We start from the raw sequence: 20,373 nt of genomic DNA, 5'->3' as shown, positions 1-20,373 counted from the left end.
TCTCTCTGGATCTCAATACAAAGTTCTCCTTGAGGGAGTCCTGGATTAGGGGGTGTTTGGATAGCCGGACAATACCTTCAGCCGGACACCAGGACTATGAAGATACAAGATTGAAGACTTTGTCCCGTGTCCGGATAGGACTTTCCTTGGCGTGGAAGGCAAGCTTGGCGATGCGGATATTCAAGATCTCCTACCATTGTAACCGACTCTGTGTAACCCTAACCCTATTCGGTGTCTATATAAACCGAAGGGCTCTAGTCCGTAGGACAACTCCATCATACAACAATCATATCATAGGCTAGCTTCTAGGGTTTAGCCTCCTTGATCTCGTGGTAGATCTACTCCTGTACTACCCATATCATCAATATTAATCAAGCAGGAGTAGGGTATTACCTCCATCGAGAGGGCCCGAACCTGGGTAAAAACATCGTGTCCCTTGTCTCCTATTACCATCCGGCCTTGACACACAGTTCGGGACCCCCTACCCGAGATCCACCGGTTTTGACACCGACATTGGTGCTTTCATTGAGAGTTCCTCTGTGTCGTCGCCTTTAGGCCCGATGGCTCCTTTGATCATCAACAACGATGCGGTCCAGGGTGTGACTTTTCTCGCCGGACAGATCTTTGTCTTCGGCGGCTTCGCACTGCGGGCCAATTCGCTTGGCCACCTGGAGCAGATCGAAAGCTACGCCCCTGGCCATCAGGTCAGGTTTGGAAGCCTAAACTACACGGCTGATATCCGCGGTGATTTGATCTTCGACGGATTCGAGCCACGGCCAAGCGCGCCGCACTGTCTCGTGGGGCACGATCTAGCTCTGCCTCCGAACAACGCCCTGGAGGCCGCAAGCGCACCGGTTCTGGCCCTCAATCCGGAGCCAGCTGCGCCAATCAAGGATGAGCGGTTGGACGTCACCTCGGGGGCTGCGATCTCAAAGGCGATCGAGCCTAACGCCAGCCCTGCACTCCGCATGATCCGTGACTCCGAGGATCCGGACTCCTCTCCGGACTCCGAACCCCCCACGCCCCTGCCGATCGAATCCGATTGGGCACCGATAATGGAGTTCACCGCCGCGGACATCTTTCAGCACTCGCCTTTTGGCGATATCCTGAATTCTCTCAAGTCTCTCTCTTTATCAGGAGAGCCCTGGCCGAACTGCGGTCAGCGAGGATGGGATACGGACGATGAAGAAATTCAAAGCCCACCCACCACCCACTTTGTAGCCACTGTCGACGATTTAACCGACATGCTTGACTTTGGCTCCGAAGACATCGACGGTATGGACGACGATGCAGCAGACGAACAGGAACCAGCACCTGTAGGGCGCTGGAAGGCCACCTCGTCATATGACATATACATGGTGGACACTCCAAAAGATGGGGATGGCGATGGAACAACGGGGGATGACACCTCCATGAAACAGCCAAAGCGCCGACGTCAGCGGCGCCGCTCTAAATCCCGCCAAAGCAAAAACGGTGATTCCGGCACGGGAGATAATACTACCCTGGATAACGCCGAAAAACACCCCCCCCAGCAAGATTCGGCACAGGAAGATGGAGAAGCCAGCCCTCACAAGAGAGCGGCAGACCAAGAGGTTGAGGATGATAACTATATGCCTCCCTCCGAAGACGAGGCAAGCCTCGACGACGACGAATTCGCCGTACCTTCAGACCCTGTTGAACAAGAGCGTTTCAAACGCAGGCTTCTAGCCACGGCAAATAGCCTCAAGAAAAAGCAGTAATAGCTTAGAGCTGATCAAGACTTGCTAACTAACAGATGGACTGAAGTCCTTGCGGCCGAAGAGTATGAACTCGAACGCCCCTCCAAGAGTTACCCAAAGCGCAGCCCGCTACCCCGATCAGAGGAGGAAGCACCTACATCACCAGCGCACGACATGGCCGACCGACCACATCGCGGCCGCGACAGAGAGGCCTCTCGGCCCTCCACCCAAGCCATGCCCCGACGCCGTTCAACTAAGGCACGGGAAAACGCGCCAGACCTGCGAGACGTACTGGAGGACAAGGCAAGGCAAACAAGATCGATCTACGGATTGCGCAGGCGCCCCACGACACGTGACGGTGATCTTCATTTCGGATACAACAAATCCGGCCGGGCCGAACACAACAGACATAGCTCCTCCGAGCTGCGTCGTGATATAGCCCAGTATAGAGGCGCCGCACACCCACTATGCTTCACAGATGAAGTAATGGATCATAAAATCCCAGAGGGTTTCAAACCCGTAAACATCGAATCATACGATGGCACAACAGATCCGGCGGTATGGATCGAGGATTATCTCCTTCATATCCATGTGGCCCACGGCGATGATCTACATGCCATCAAATACCTCCCTCTCAAACTTAAAGGACCGGCCCGGCATTGGCTTAACAGCTTGCCAGCAGACTCAATCGGTTCCTGGGAGGACCTAGAAGCCGCATTCCTCGACAACTTCCAGGGCACTTACGTGCGACCACCGGATGCCGGCGACTTAAGCCACATAATTCAGCAGCCAGAGGAATCGGCCAGGCAATTCTGGACAAGGTTCCTAACAAAGAAAAATCAGATAGTCGACTATCTGGATGCAGAGGCCCTAGCAGCCTTTAAGCATAACATCCGCGACGAGTGGCTTGCCCGGCACCTGGGACAGGAAAAGCCGAAAACCATGGCAGCCCTCACGACACTCATGACCCACTTTTGCGCGGGAGAAGACAGCTGGCTAGCTCGTAGTAATAACTTAGCAAAGAACCCTAGTAATTCGGATACCAAGGACAAAAGTGGCAGGACTCGTCGGAACAAGCAAAAGCGTCGCGTTAGCAGCGACAGCAACGAAGACACGGCAGTTAATGCCGGATTCAGAGGCTATAAATCCGGTCAGCGGAAAAAGCCATTCAAAAAGAATACTCAGGGCCCGTCCAGTTTGGACCGAATACTCGACTTCTTGTGCTAGATACATGGCACCCCCGAAAGGCCAGCCAATCACACCAACAGGGATTGTTGGGTGTTCAAGCAGGCAGGCAAGTTAAGAGCCGAAAATAAAGACAAGGGGCTACATAGCGATGACGAGGAGGAGCCCAGGCCGCCGAAGAGTAATGGACAGAAGGGTTTTCCCCCACAAGTGCGGACGGTGAACATGATATACGCAACCCACATTCCCAAGAGGGAGCGGAAGCGTGCTCTACGGGACGTATACGCGATGGAGCCAGTCGCCCCAAAGTTCAACCCATGGTCCTCCTGCCCGATCACTTTTGATCGAAGGGACCACCCCAGTAGCATCCGTCATGGAGGCTTCGCCGCATTGGTTCTCGACCCAATCATCGACGGATTTCACCTCACAAGAGTCCTCATGGACGACAGAAGTAGCCTGAACCTACTTTACCAGGATACAGTGCGGAAAATGGGCATAGATCCCTCGAGGATTAAGCCCACAAAAACGACCTTTAAAGGCGTCATACCAAGTGTAGAGGCCAACTGTACAGGCTCAGTAACACTTGAAGTGGTCTTCGGATCTCCGAACAATTTCCGAAGCGAAGAGTTAATCTTCGATAAAGTCCCGTTTCGCAGTGGCTATCACGCCCTGCTCGGACGAACCGCATTCGCAAAGTTCAATGCGGTGCCGCACTACGCATATCTCAAGCTCAAGATGCCAGGCCCTCGAGGAGTAATCACGGTCAACGGAAACACCGAATGCTCCCTCCGCACGGAGGAGCACACGGCGGCTCTCGCAGCGGAAGCACAAAGCAGCCTTCTTAGGCAATTCTCCAGTCCGGCCATTAAAAAGCCAGACACTGCCAAGCGCGCCCGGAGTAACCTACAACAAGACCGCCTGGCACGTTCTGAGCAGGCGTAGCAATGCGGCCCCAACCCCAGCCCTCGCGATATAGCGAAACCAGTGCCTCGCGTACATAACTACGCTCTTGAAATACCATGGGCACAGGGGAAGGGGCACAATAACGGCACGCCCAAAATACGGCCTAATACTAGGGGCTGCCGGATTCTTTTTTAATTTTCTCTTACTTTCAGGACTCCATACTTCGGACGACCTGTTCGGCAATTCAACTGCCGCACAAATGATGCAAGATCAGGGAGGCAGACAAGCCATGCCGCATCATGGAACCCCCAGGTGGTCTCTATTACGAGCAGTATACCTGTTTTGAATACAATTCTGCGGCCTGCCCCTGGCCAGGACATGTTAAATAGTCCAATATCTTTTGCTTATAATACCACTTGTATCGTTCTGCTCTGACAGCAGCCTTTATATAAACAATGCATAGCTTTTGTCTATTTTCTGCATTACTCTCTTTTACATATGTTCATTAATGACATGTTGCACCCGTACACTGTGGTACGGCAAATACACCAAGGGCTTCAGTACCCTTCAATATGGTGTGAGAAGTCCGTACACTTTCACAAGTGCGGCACCCCGAACTTATAGCACTATATGCATCGGCTCCGAACCATGATTTGGGTCAATAGTTGGGTTTGCCCGGCTCCTATGTTTTGGTGCCTTATGTTCCGCTATATCGGCTAAGGTAGCACTAGGAGAACCACTGCGATTGTGCCCCGGTTGAGCTGGGTTAAGCACCTCAGTGGAGAAAGCTAAAACTGACTGTCATGATGAGGCGAGAGACCGGTCGCTGTTCAAGAGGTTTTTCGAGTCCCTAAAGACTTATGCCACTTCGAGCGAGGAGCCGGATTTGTCCGGCCAAGGCGTGGATAGCGCCCCGAACTCGGCCTTCCGAACTAGGGGCTTCGCCGAAATTTAAAATTATAAAGTTCTATGGCTAAGTGAGAGTGTTCATGCATTACAGTCCGATTGCCTGGTTCATTGTGCTGAGCGCCTCCCTCAAAGGACCCAACTATGGGAAAAAGAGCGCTCATGTTTATCCCGAACACCCCAGCACTAGTGGCATGGGGGAAGAAGCCGACGACTGGCCATCTCTCAATTTTTTGATAAACGGCCGCACAGAAAATAATATTTTAAATTCAACAAGCATTGCTTAGCACCTATGAACAAGTTTTTAGCGCACAGGATAAAAACGAGCGAGTTCATTCAAAAATTACATCCTTGGTACATTCATCCGCCACAAGGCGGGCACCCGCAAGAACATCCTTGTAGTAGTTCTTGGGCTTGCGATGCTCCTTCCCCGGCGGCGGCCCGTCCTTCACAAGCTTCTCACCGTCCAGCTTACCCCAGTGCACCTTTGCACGGGCAAGGTGTAAAACCCTTGATGCGACTATATCTCCCACGTGTCGAGGCACGACTTAGAGGCATAATCGCATTGAAGGCATATGTCGCAAGTGAGGTAATCTTCACACAACCCATGTAATATAATAAGGAAAAGGATACATAGTTGGCTTACAATCGCCACTTCACACAATTACATGAATAAAGCATTACATCAATCAAATACACTCAGGGTCCGACTACGGAACCAAAATAAAAGAAGAACCCCAAATGCGACAAAGGTCCCCGATCGACCCCAACTGGGCTCCACTACTGATCGACTAGAACGAAACAACATAAAGGATAAGATCTTCATCGAGCTCCTCCTGAGCTTGGTTGCGTCGTCTGCACGAACTCATCGGCACCTGCAAACTGGTTTTGGAAGTATCTGTGAGCCACAGGGACTCAGCAATCTCGCACCCTCGCGATCAAGACTATTTAAGCTTATGGGTAAGGTAAAGGTATGAGGTGGAGCTGCAGCAAGCGACTAGCATATATGGTGGCTAACATACGCAAATGAGAGCGAGAAGAGAAGGCAAAGCACGGTCGATAAAAGTATGATCAAGAAGTGATCCTGGACTACCTACGTCAAGCATAACTCCAACAACCGTGTTCACTTCCCGGACTCCGCCGGAAAGAGACCATCACGGTTACACATGCGGTTGATTCATTTTAATTAAGGTCGACTTCAGGTTTTCTACAACCGGACGTTAACAAATTCCCATCTGCCCATAACCGCGGGCACATCTTTCGAAAGTTCAAATCCCTGCAGGGTGTCCCAACTTAGCCCATGACAAGCTCTCACGGTCAACGAAGGAATAGACCTCCACCTGAGACATTCCGATCAGACTCGGTATCCCGGTACAACAAGAAATTTCGACAAGGTAAAACTAAACCAGCAACACCGCCCGATGCGCCGACATCCTGATGGGAGCTGCACATATCTCGTTCTCAGGGCAACACTGGATGAGACATCCTACGAGTAAAACCAGCCCTCAAGTTTCCTCGAGGTGGCCTCGCAGTCTACTCAGTTCGGACCAACACTTAGACAAGCACTGGCCCGGGGGGGTTAAAAAAAGATGACCCTCGGGATGCGTGACTCCCAAGGGAAAAAGGCTAGGTGGCAAATGGTAAAACCAACATTGGGCATTGCTGGAAAAGCTTTACTTAAGGCGAACTGTCAAGGGGTTCCCATTATAGCCCAACCGCGTAAGGGACGCAAAATCCAGGAACATAACACCGATATGATGGAAACTAGGGCGGCAAGACTGTAACAAAACACCAGGCATAAGGCCGAGCCTTCCACCCTTTACCAAGTATATAGATGCATTAATTAAATAAGATATGTAGTGATATCCCAACAAGTAAACAAATGTTTCAACAAGGAACGGCCTCCAATCTTCACCTGCAACTAGCAACGCTATAAGAGGGGCTGAGCAAAGCGGTAACATAGCCAAACAACAGTTTGCTAGGACAAGGTGGGTTAGAGGCTGAACATGGCAATTTGGGAGGCTGACAAGCAAGTGGTAGGCATCATAGCAATGGCATAGCAAAAGAGCGAGCAAACTAGCATAGCAAAGATAGTAGTGATTTCGAGGGTATGATCATCTTGCCTGAGATCCCGCAAGGAAGAAGAACGAGTCCATGAAGAAGACAAACGAATGTAGACGAACGGGTCCTCACAAACGCGACGTTACCGGAACCAACCTGAAGAAGCAATCACCGGCAAAGAAGCACACAACATAGTAAACAACCAACACATCAACATGGCACGATGCGCAAACAAGTATGATGCATGTACGGTTTAATGAAGCATGGCATGGCAAAATGCACAAACAATTCTACAAATTAAGTGGAGCTCAATATGCAACGAGATGTATATTGACAAAACACCACATCAATTATTTAGTTCTCTCTCGTTTATGTACCCAACAATATTAAATGTTGATTAACATGGCAAGAGGTGAAGCACAAAAAAACTACCTATCTAGGCAAGTTTAAATGAGGCCGGAAGCAACGAACAACAATTCCGGTAAATCCCCATATGCAAAAATTAGGTTTGGTACTGTTCTGCCCTAAACTCAATTTTAGAGTTGTTAAACATGCAAGATGATGCCACCATGTTAAACTAGGCAAAATTCTACCCCATTTACATATAAAGATTATTTAAATTGGAGCTACGGTTATTTAGTTATGAATTAAATCATTTTAACATGGCATAGGAGCAAATTTAAGAAACATCATTTTAAACATTTCAAACATATATGAAAGTTGGATATTATTAATCTACACAAAATTCTGAGCAAGTTTCATATATAAACCATTTTAATCCGATGTATGGTTGGTGAGTTATTAAATGCATGAACATGGGGGACTATTCTGCAAAACTGGCAATCTCTGGATAATTGGACAAATTCATAGTGCACAGAAAAAAACAGCTATGGGCTGAATCCTGTTGGCCCAGGTGCACAGGAGACTGGAGGGAGGCCTGCAGGGGCGAGGGGCCTTGGGGAGGCGTTGGTGAGTGGCTGGGCCGGCTGGCCAGGCCGCGGCCCACGTGCACAGGAGACAGGCGTCTGGAGATGGGCTTCGCGCGGAGGTCGAGCGGACTGGGCCGAGGAGAGACGGCCGGGCCTCACGGGGACGTGGCCTGCCTGTGTGGACGAGGCCAGCGACGTAGATGGCGTCCTCCTCCTCCCGACGAGGACGAGCGGCGGCGGCTTGCAGACTCCGGCAACGGGACGAAGCGGGGAGGATGGGATCCCTCGGATCCGGCGGGGAGGAGGCCGTAGTGGCCGGATCCGGGGTCGGCGTGCCCATCGATGATCGACGCCGGCAGCGGAAGCTCCAAATGACGCCGGTGGTCCCCTGCGGCAACAGAGGGAGGGAGAGAGCTAGTGAGGGAAGGAAAGGAAAGGGAAGGGAGAGAGAGGGCCATGTGGCATCACGACCTGGCCGAAGGTGGTCGCCTGCGGCGGCGAGCGAAGGGCAGAGCTGCTCCCGATCCATCCTGGATCGAGGCACGGGACGAGGCGCTCGGGCGAGGGTTCCAGCGACGTGAGGAGCGGGCGGTGGATCGATGGAGGCAGAGGAGCCTGGCTGTGTGGTTGGTGGATCGGGAGGGGATGGATCCCAAGGAAGGGGATTGGTGGTGTGGGGGATTGGGTCGATGGGGATAACGAGGAGGAGACCAGGGGAGGCGCTGCGGGATCCAAGGAGGATGGCGGCGCAATGATGGGATGGATGGGACATGAGGCCTAAAATTTAGGGTCTGGTCTGATATATATAGCAAAAGGATTTTTGGATAGGGGCATTTGGTCCCTCCGATCTTAAACGGACGGTCGCAAAAAAAGCTTAGGGAGACCAAATAAGAAAACGGTGACGTTTTGTAGATGTTTGGGGTTGATCTGGGCACAGCGGTGGTGACAGCCCGGGTCGGGTCCGGGACAGATTTTTGGACAAAAGCGCGAGGAGGGCTGTGGGCTGACGAGAGAGATTAGGTAGGGCCTGGCGGTAGGTAGTGGGCTGTGCAGAAGTCCTCAGGCTGAGAGAAGAGAAGAGAGAGGCCCGGCGATTGTTTCCGGAGACCGAAAACGTCCGACGTTAGACCGGCTATACTGCCGCTATAGTTATCCGTTGGGGCGTCAAACAGACTCCGAACGCGATGAAAACTTGGCAGGCGGTCTACTAACAACAAAACAACACCTTACGCCAACTTTCATCCCATTCCGAGAACATTTTCCGGCCACTTATAAAATACTATTTCGGACATGCCACGGGCGCGTGCAAGTGTGTATGGGCTCAGAACGGACAACGGAGAGAACGAGGAGGCCGGGACGGATGCAAGTTTTTAAAACATGATGATGCAATGCATATGATGACATGACAAGATGCAACACGCAAGCACATGACAAGGCAACAACAACGAATAACTGGCGGACACCTGGCACATCGGTCTCGGGGCGTTACAACACTCCACCACTATGAGAGGATCTCGTCCCGAGATCTAGAATGGCACCGGAGGGAAACAACGGAAGAGAAGAGAGAAGGTAAAAACTAAGTTGCTTCTTTGACAAACGAGTGAAACCAAAGAACCTTGAAAAGGTTAAGCCATTTGAAGAAAAGATTACAACGGGGATGACAAATTTGAAAACACTCCGTTAGAAAAGAGGGACAAGGAAGAACAAGTTGAAAGCACTCCGGTAGGGAAGATTAATAAGGAAGAACAAATTCGGACAGCACTCCGGTAGAAAAGAGATGCAAGGCTTGATAAGGCGAAAAGAACTTGAGCAAAGGGGCACAATACTCCGGTTAACACAAGATAGAGTAGGAATAAGAATGATATAATTTGGACAGCACTCCGTCTGTAAATGGAAGGAATTGAACTTGACAAGATGAGAGGATACTTGTAAAGAGGACACAACACTCAGATAAAAGTATAGGCATGGAACAATCATGATCTTTGACAAAACGACATGATGGGTTGAAAAGATGAACATCACAATGCCTCCGGAACAAAAATAAGAATGGAATGGAGTGAACGAAGGAAAACAATATTTTGAGAGAGCACGGTTACAACAGAAGCTAGAACGGAGTTGTTGGAAAACCCACAACGAAAAATAATAAGCTTGATATGGTCTTATGGAATACCTCTCAAATTATGAGGTGACAACCTGCCACTCACGGGAAGAAGAATTGGATTGATAAGAACAAGGAGACAAGAAACTATTTCACCGGGAGGATAAATGAAAAACTTGGATCATATATAAGCACCATAATAACAACCATCCTTAGGGAAGGCTTTAGGTGAAATATAACCCAAGACAATACCAACGAATAGGTTGATGGATTTAAAATATCCCAATCTTGACAGCATGTGAATCATGAAAACATGAACTCAAATTATCAAGAATGACACAATACCACCTCCGGTAATATGGTAGAAAGAATTGCACTCCGGATTGCAAGATGAAGAAAACTTGAGCTCCTTAGAAAAGAATCTCGATGAAAACTTCGAGAAGTGATTAAATCCTTTATGAACCATCATGTAGAACCTCCATGAAGAACTCCGGTAACAAAAGAATAAAAGAAAGAGAAATTGAAAACACAAGGTGAATCCTTGCAATGATTTTGTTGGATCTCGCGATGAAATAGTTGAAAAAGGTTGGAACTCCGGGAAAAGAGAAGATGAACAATTGGAACCAAGAATTTGGATGAACCTCCGAAATAAGGAATTAATCACTTGGATGAAACAAGAGAAAGAATTACATTATTCTTATCCTTCACCAATTTAAATTGATGACAATCAACGGATTTGGCATATTACTTATTCTTGTAGAAAAGATTAAGAGAGATATAACATCAGACTTGGGAAGGTATTGAACGAACCACCGGAAGGGTTGAAACAACGAATAAAATTGATATGATAAGAAAGGAAGAGAAATCTTGAACGAACCACCGGAAGAATTGATTATGAACAAAGTAAAGATAAGGAAACACCGGTAAGAATTAGCAAATGGATGAAGATGCTTGAGAGAATTTAGATACAAGTGAATATAATAGATCATGGACCGATTAGAGATCACTTGAACGCTGCACCGGTAAGATCGGAGAATGATAAGTGAAAGATGAGAATGAATAAACCTGACTTGATGGACTCTGGATAACAAACTGAGAAGACTCTTAAATTTCTCCGGAACGGTGTAAAGAATTCTCACGATGAAAACAGTTACGAGAGGATGGCAACAAGTTAGAATCACGAATCTTGAAGAGAATGGATCAAAAATGAGAGAAACTCTTCTTCGGTCTTCAAAATATGAGAATGACGACGAGAAACACCACCATGAATTATTGAGGCACTCCGGAATAAAGAAGAATATAAAAGTTGAATCAACGATGAAATTAATTTGAAAGATCTTGGAGAAGGACATTTGACTGATGATAATTCATTCTTGCGTCAAACTTCGAAAAGAAATTTGCGAATACCTCCGGGAAAATAAGAAGAGTCAGGTAAGATCCTGGGAAAAGACCTGTGGGTTAGGGCCCACTCAAAAGAAACACCGTGATTTAGAGGAGAGGTTGCATCGGTTTAATTAAATGACATGAATGAGATAACAATCTCGAAATAGGTTGAACGAATGTAGAGTGGAAACACGAATCTTCGAGATATCTTGAGCACTCCGGAACAATTAAATAGCGAGAAGTGAATGAATATGAGGTACACCGGCATGAGAAAGCATTTGAAACGAGGAAAAGGATATGATCAACACCGAAAGCTTTAATTGGCAACACCGGAGAAGGAAAAGAATGAAGAATGATGAACTAGAAACTCCGTTAGAATCTTTATGAGAATCACCGAATAAGAATATTGATAGAAAAGAATGGAGAGACTTCACATGAATAAAAGGATACTTGAATAAGAAATATGGTTCCTCGAAGAAACAAGGGTGGGAGGGAGGGAAAAACAAAGGCAGCTTGGGACGAATGAAACAAACACCGTTGAGAAGAAGTGATAATTGATCTTGCGGGAGTTGAAATGATCGGATCCACTTGAAGAGAAACACGCCGGTTTAAAAGAAATTGACATGACAAACTCAATGATCAAGGAAGATTAGTATTCACATAGAAATATGAGAACACCGCTTAGGAAAGGTATGGGATCAACATTTGACTTCGAAGCAACTCGAATACCACAACTCAAAACAAAAACAAATAATTGGCTTGCAAAATAGGCCGGAACAAACATATGATAGAGATTTCGTCCGAAGTTTTCATGGTGGGACCTACACGGGCTCGATCGTACAGCACCATCATGTACAAGACAGTGCACATGACATACGAAGCGTCCCCGAGTCGGCATAGCCAAGGACTCTTTAAGACACAACGAGACCACTATAAAATCGACCGTGACTAGGCGGACCACTAGACGTCGAACCGCAATTTCATATCATACATCTGTCGGAAAGAAATCCTAAGAGCTACTTGAATTCCCACCTATGAAACTCCCGAAACTTTCCGGTTATGCAATCAGGTGTTGGGGATACAGGGGAAGCATAATATCTCACCCAAACTAGCAATAACTACATCCAGCTGTATCCATCCTTCAACACATAACCAAGAAACCTTCGGAAACCATCTACCTCAACCTTCGAAAAGCATCCGTTATACAAGTTATGGCAATACTCCCGAACTCCCGCCCCAGTACTGGGTGGCGTCGAGGTTATCTAACCAACGAACTGCATAAAGGAGATTTTCGATGTCGCGAACATATCTCAAGTATACCAGAATTGCAACGATAAAATTATGATGACAACACCTTAGAGCTCAACTCCCCGGGACACTTCCACAAAACCCCTGACAGGAGGCACCAAGACAATGTTCTCATCATAAAACCATTGGAACGATTCCAAGATACCTGCGTGATCCTAAATTTTTTTTAGTGAAATTTGAGAAGAGAAGAGTCAAAACTCTACGTCAGGATGCCTTACCAGAGCGATGAGGAGACTGGGAAATAAAAAGAAGTCCTAAACTCTCCGATATATAATTCCTAGAAGACTCAAAACATTTTTCTAGACACAACTCGGCTGCTAAAAACGATCAAGCAATGGGGGCTCCTAAGGTCGGGGAAGGCTCTGATTACCAACTTGTAACACCCTCGATGTGACCATATCTCCCACGTGTCGAGGCACGACTTAGAGGCATAATCGCATTGAAGGCATATGTCGCAAGTGAGGTAATCTTCACACAACCCATGTAATATAATAAGGAAAAGGATACATAGTTGGCTTACAATCGCCACTTCACACAATTACATGAATAAAGCATTACATCAATCAAATACACTCAGGGTCCGACTACGGAACCAAAATAAAAGAAGAACCCCAAATGCGACAAAGGTCCCCGATCGACCCCAACTGGGCTCCACTACCGATCGACTAGAACGAAACAACATAAAGGATAAGATCTTCATCGAGCTCCTCCTGAGCTTGGTTGCGTCATCTGCACGAACTCATCGGCACCTGCAAATTGGTTTTGGAAGTATCTGTGAGCCACAGGGACTCAGCAATCTCGCACCCTCGCGATCAAGACTATTTAAGCTTATGGGTAAGGTAAAGGTATGAGGTGGAGCTGCAGCAAGCGACTAGCATATATGGTGGCTAACATACGCAAATGAGAGCGAGAAGAGAAGGCAAAGCACGGTCGATAAAAGTATGATCAAGAAGTGATCCTGGACTACCTACGTCAAGCATAACTCCAACAACCGTGTTCACTTCCCGGACTCCGCCGGAAAGAGACCATCACGGTTACACACGCGGTTGATTCATTTTAATTAAGGTCGACTTCAGGTTTTCTACAACCGGACGTTAACAAATTCCCATCTGCCCATAACCGCAGGCACGGCTTTCGAAAGTTCAAATCCCTGCATGGTGTCCCAACTTAGCCCATGACAAGCTCTCATGGTCAACGAAGGAATAGACCTCCACCCGAGACATTCCGATCAGACTCGGTATCCCGGTACAACAAGACATTTCGACAGGGTAAAACTAAACCAGCAACACCGCCCGATGCGCCGACATCCTGATGGGAGCTGCACATATCTCGTTCTCAGGGCAACACTGGATGAGACATCCTACGAGTAAAACCAGCCCTCAAGTTTCCTCGAGGTGGCCCCACAGTCTACCCAGTTCGCACCAACACTTAGACAAGCACTGGCCCGAGGGGGTTAAAAAAAAGATGACCCTCCGGATGCGCGACTCCCAAGGGAAAAAGGCTAGGTGGCAAATGGTAAAACCAACATTGGGCATTGCTGGAAAAGCTTTACTTAAGGCGAACTGTCAAGGGGTTCCCATTATAGCCCAACCACGTAAGGGACGCAAAATCCGGGAACATAACACCGATATGATGGAAACTAGGGCGGCAAGAGTGGAACAAAACACCAGGCATAAGGCCGAGCCTTCCACCCTTTACCAAGTATATAGATGAATTAATTAAATAAGATATATAGTGATATCCCAACAAGTAAACAAATGTTCCAACAAGGAACGGCCTCCAATCTTCACCTGCAACTAGCAACGCTATAAGAGGGGCTGAGCAAAGCGGTAACATAGCCAAACAACGGTTTGCTAGGACAAGGTGGGTTAGAGGCTGAACATGGCAATTTGGGAGGCTGACAAGCAAGTGGTAGGCATCGTAGCAATGGCATAGCAAAAGAGCGAACAAACTAGCATAGCAAAGATAGTAGTGATTTCGAGGGTATGATCATCTTGCCTGAGATCCCGCAAGGAAGAAGAACAAGTCCATGAAGAAGACAAACGAACGTAGACGAACGGGTCCTCACAAACGCGACGTTACCGGAACCAACCCGAAGAAGCAATCACCGGAAAAGAAGCACACAACATAGTAAACAACCAACACATCAACATGGCACGATGCGCAAACAAGTATGATGCATGTCCGGTTTAATGAAGCATGGCATGGCAAAATGCACAAACAATTCTACAAATTAAGTGGAGTTCAATATGCAACGAGATGCATATTGACAAAACACCACATCAATTATTTAGTTCTCTCTCGTTTATGTACCCAACAATATTAAATGTTTATTAGCATGGCAAGAGGTGAAGCACAACAAAACTACCTATCTAGGCAAGTTTAAATGAGGCCGGAAGCAACGAACAACAATTCCGGTAAATCCCGATATGCAAAAATTAGGTTTGGTACTGTTCTGCCCTAAACACAATTTTAGAGTTGTTAAACATGCAAGATGATGCCACCATGTTAAACTAGGCAAAATTCTACCCCATTTACATATAAATATTATTTAAATCGGAGCTACGGTTATTTAGTTATGAATTAAATCATTTTAACATGGCATAGGAGCAAATTTAAGCAAACATCATTTTAAACATTTCAAACATAGATGAAAGTTGGATATTATTAATCTACAAAAAATTCTGAGCAAGTTCATATATAAACCATTTTAATCCGATGCACGGTTGGTGAGTTATTAAATGCATGAACATGGGGGACTATTCTGCAAAACTGGCAATCTCTGGATAATTGGACAAATTCGTAGTGCACAGAAAAAAACAGCTATGGGCTGAATCCTGTTGGCCCAGGTGCACAGGAGACTGGAGGGAGGCCTGCAGGGGCGAGGGGCCTTGGGGAGGCGTTGGTGAGTGGCTGGGCCGGCTTGCCAGGCCGCGGCCCACGTGCACAGGAGACAGGCGTCTGGAGATGGGCTTCACGCGGAGGTCGAGCGGACTGGGCCGAGGAGAGACGGCCGGGCCTCACGGGGACGTGGCCTGCCTGTGTGGACGAGGCCAGCGACGTAGATGGCGTCGTCCTCCTCCCGACGAGGACGAGCGGCGGCGGCTTGCAGACTCCGGCAACGGGACGAAGCGGGGAGGATGGGATCCCTCGGATCCAGCGGGGAGGAGGCCGTAGTGGCAGGATCCGGGGTCGGCGTGCCCATCGATGATCGACGCCGGCAGCGGAAGCTCCAAATGACGCCGGTGGTCCCCTGCGGCAACAGAGGGAGGGAGAGAGCTAGTGAGGGAAGGAAAGGAAAGGGAAGGGAGAGAGAGGGCCATGTGGCATCGCGACCTGGTCGAAGGTGGTCGCCTGCGGCAGCGAGCGAAGGGCAGAGCTGCTCCCGATCCATCCTGGATCGAGGCACGGGACGAGGCGCTCGGGCGAGGGTTCCAGCGACGTGAGGAGCGGGCGGTGGATCGATGGAGGCAGAGGAGCCTGGCTGTGTGGTTGGTGGATCGGGAGGGGATGGATCCTAAGGAAGGGGATTGGTGGTGTGGGGGATTGGGTCGATGGGGATAACAAGGAGGAGACCAGGGGAGGCGCTGCGGGATCCAAGGAGGATGGCGGCGCAATGATGGGATGGATGGGACATGAGGCCTAAAATTTAGGGTCTGGTCTGATATATATAGCAAAAGGTTTTTTGGATAGGGGCATTTGGTCCCTCCGATCTTAAACGGACGGTCGCGAAAAAAAGCTTAGGGAGACCAAATAAGAAAACGGTGACGTTTTGTAGATGTTTGGGGTTGATCTGGGCACAGCGGTGGCGACAGCCCGGGTCGGGTCCGGGACAGCTTTTTGGACAAAAGCGCGAGGAGGGCTGCGGGCTGACGAGAGAGATTAGGTAGGGCCTGGCGGTAGGTAGTGGGCTGTGCAGAAGTCCTCAGGCTGAGAGAAGAGAAGAGAGAGGCCCGGCGATTGTTTCCGGAGACCGAAAACGTCCGACGTTAGACCGGCTATACTGCCGCTATAGTTATCCGTTGGGGCGTCAAACGGACTCCGAACGCGATGAAAACTTGGCAGGCGGTCTACTAACAACAAAACAACACCGCACGCCAACTTTCATCCCATTCCGAGAACATTTTCCGGCCACCTATAAAATACTATTTCGGACATGCCGCGGGCGTGTGCAAGTGTGTATGGGCTCAGAACGGACAACGGAGAGAACGAGGAGGCCGGGACGGATGCAAGTTTTTAAAACATGATGATGCAATGCATATGATGACATGACAAGATGCAACACGCAAGTGTTGGAAATATGCCCTAGAGGCAATAATAAAAGCATTATTATTATATTTCCTTGTTCATGATAATTGTCTTTGTTCACGCTATAATTGTATTATCCGGAAATCGTAGTACATGTGTGAATAACAGACACCAACATGTCCCTAGTGAGCCTCTAGTTGACTAGCCCGTTGATCAACAGATAGTCATGGTTTCCTGACTATGGACATTGGATGCCATTGATAACGAGATCACATCATTAGGAGAATGATGTGATGGACAAGACCCAATCCTAAACATAGCATAAAGATCGTATAGTTCGTCTGCTAGAGTTTTGCAATGTCAAGTATCTTTTCCTTAGACCATGAGATCGTGTAACTCCCGGATACCGTAGGAGTGCTCTGGGTGTACCAAACGTCACAACGTAACTGGGTGACTATAAAGGTATACTACGGGTATCTCCGAAAGTATCTGTTGGGTTGACACGGATCAAGACTGGGATTTGTCACTCCGTAAGACGGAGAGGTATCACTGGGCCCACTCGGTAATGCATCATCATAATGAGCTCAAAGTGACCAAGTGTCTGGTCACGGGATCATGCATTACGGTACGAGTAAAGTGACTTGCCGGTAACGAGATTGAACGAGGTATTGGGATACCGACGATCGAATCTCGGGCAAGTAATATATCGATTGGCAAAGGGAATTGCATACGGGGTTAATTCAATCCTCGACATCGTGGTTCATCCGATGAGATCATCGTGGAGCATGTGGGAGCCAACATGGGTATCCAGATCCCGCTGTTGGTTATTGACCGGAGAGTCGTCTCGGTCATGTCTGCTTGTCTCCCGAACCCGTAGGGTCTACACACTTAAGGTTCGGTGACGCTAGGGTTGTGAAGATAAGTATATGCAGTAACCCGAATGTTGTTCGGGGTCCCGGATGAGATCCAGGACGTCACGAGGAGTTCCGGAATGGTCTGGAGGTAAAGAATTATATATAGGATGTGCAGTTTCGGTCATCGGGACAAGTTTCGGGGTACCCGGTATTGTACCGGGACCACCGGAAGGGTCCCGGGGGTCCACCGGGTGGGGCCACCTATCCCGGAGGGCCCCATGGGCTGAAATAGGTGGGAACCCAGCCCTTAGTGGGCTGGGGCGCCACCCCCCAAGGGCCCATGCGCCTAGGGTTGGGGGGGAACCCTAAAGGGGGGCGCCCCCCTTGCTTGGGGGGCAAGCCCCCCATCCCTGGCCGCCGCCCCCCCCTGGTAGATGCCATCTACCAGGGCCGGCGCCCCCTTGGGCACCCCTATATATAGTGGGGGAGAGGAGGGACTTGATCCCCATGCTTTTGGTGCTTCCCTCTCCCCTGTTACTTCTCCCTCTCTCGTAGTACACGCCGAAGCCCTGCTGTCGTGACGCCCTGCATCCACCACCACGCCGTCGTGCTGCTGGATCATCTTCAACCTCTCCTTCCCCCTTGCTGGATCAAGAAGGAGGAGACGTTTCCCGTTCCGTACGTGTGTTGAACGCGGAGGTGCCGTCCGTTCGGCGCTGGTCATCGGTGATTTGGATCACGTCGTGTACGACACTTCAACCTCGTTCTAACGAACGCTTCCGCTCGCGATCTACTAAGGTATGTAGATGCATCTCGTGACTCGTTGCTAGATGAACTCCTAGATGATCTTGGTGAAACGAGTAGGAAATTTTTTGTTTTCTGCAACGTTCTCCAACAGTGGCATCATGAGCTAGGTCTATGCGTAGTTCTTCTTGCGCGAGTAGAACACAATTTGTTGTGGGCGTGGATTTGTCAACTTTCTTGCCGCTACTAGTCTTTTCTTGCTTCAGCGGTATTGTGGGATGAAGCGGCCCGGACCAACCTTACACGTACGCTTACGTGAGACCGGTTCCACCGACTAACATGCACTAGTTGCATAAGGTGGCTGGCGGGTGTCTGTCTCTCCGACTTTAGTTGGAGCGGATTCGATGAACAGGGTCCTTATGAAGGGTAAATAGAAGTTGACAAATCACGTTGTGGCTTTCACGTAGGTAAGAAAACGTTCTTGCTAGAACCCTAATTCAGCCACGTAAAACTTGCAACAACAATTAGAGGACGTCTAACTTGTTTTTGCAGCAAGTGCTTTGTGATATGATATGGCCAATGTTGTGATGAATGATGAATGATCTATATGTGATGTATAGATGTTCATGCTATTGTAATAGGAATCACGACTTGCATGTCGATGAGTATGACAACCGGCAGGAGCCATAGGAGTTGTCATTATTCTTTTATATGACCTGCGTGTCATCAAGAAACGCCATGTAAATTACTTTACTTTATTGCTAAACGCGTTAGCCATAGTAGTAGAAGTAATAGTTGGCGAGCAACTTCATGGAGACACGATGATGGAGATCATGATGATGGAGATCATGGTGTCAAGCCGGTGACAGGATGATCATGGAGCCCCAAGATGGAGATCAAAGGAGCTATGTGATATTGGCCATATCATGTCACGTTTATTATTTGATTGCATGTGATGTTTATCATGTTTTGCATCTTGTTTACTTAGAACGACGGTAGTAAATAAGATGATCCCTCATATTAATTTCAAGAAGTGTTCCCCCTAACTGTGCACCGTTGCGACAGTTCGCTGTCTCAAAACACCACGTGATGATCGGGTGTCTTATTCAGACGTTCACATACAACGGGTGTAAGACAGATTTACACATGCAAACACTTAGGTTGACTTGACGAGCCTAGCATGTACAGACATGGCCTCGGAACACAGAAGACCGAAAGGTCGAGCATGAGTCGTATGGAAGATACGATCAACATGAAGATGTTCACCGACGTTGACTAGTCCGTCTCACGTGATGATCGGACACGGCCTAGTTAACTCGGATCATGTAATACTTAGATGACTAGAGGGATGTCTAATCTAAGTGGGAGTTCATAAATAATTTGATTTGATGAACTTAATTATCATGAACTTAGTCTAAAATATTTTACAATATGTCTTGTAGATCAAATGGCCCACGTAGTCCTCAACTTCAACGCGTTCCTAGAGAAAACCAAGCTGAAAGACGATGGTAGCAACTATACGGACTGGGTCCGGAACCTGAGGATCATCCTCATAGCTGCCAAGAAAGATTACGTCCTACAAGCACCGCTAGGTGAAGCTCCCGTCCCACAGAACCAAGACGTTATGAACGCTTGGCAGACACGTATTGACGACTACTCCCTCGTTCAGTGCGGCATGCTTTACAGTTTAGAACCGGGGCTCCAAAAGCGTTTTGAGAGACATGGAGCATATGAGATGTTCGAAGAGCTGAAAATGGTTTTCCAAGCTCATGCCCGATCGAGAGATATGAAGTCTCCGATAAGTTCTTCAGCTGTAAGATGGAGGAAAATAGTTCTGTCAGTGAGCACATACTCACTATGTCTGGATTACATAACCGCTTGACTCAGCTAGGAGTTAATCTCCCGGATGATGCGGTCATTGACAGAATCCTCCAGTCGCTTCCACCAAGCTACAAGAGCTTTGTGATGAACTTCAACATGCAGGGGATGCGAAAGACCATTCCTGAGTTGTTTGCAATGCTGAAATCAGCGGAGGT

The sequence above is a fragment of the Triticum dicoccoides genome, chromosome 6A (genome assembly GCF_002162155.2).
Source record: "Triticum dicoccoides isolate Atlit2015 ecotype Zavitan chromosome 6A, WEW_v2.0, whole genome shotgun sequence".
Classification (NCBI taxonomy): domain Eukaryota; kingdom Viridiplantae; phylum Streptophyta; class Magnoliopsida; order Poales; family Poaceae; genus Triticum; species Triticum dicoccoides.
The sequence above is the reverse complement of the archived record's forward strand: the minus strand, read 5'-3'. Positions refer to the sequence as shown.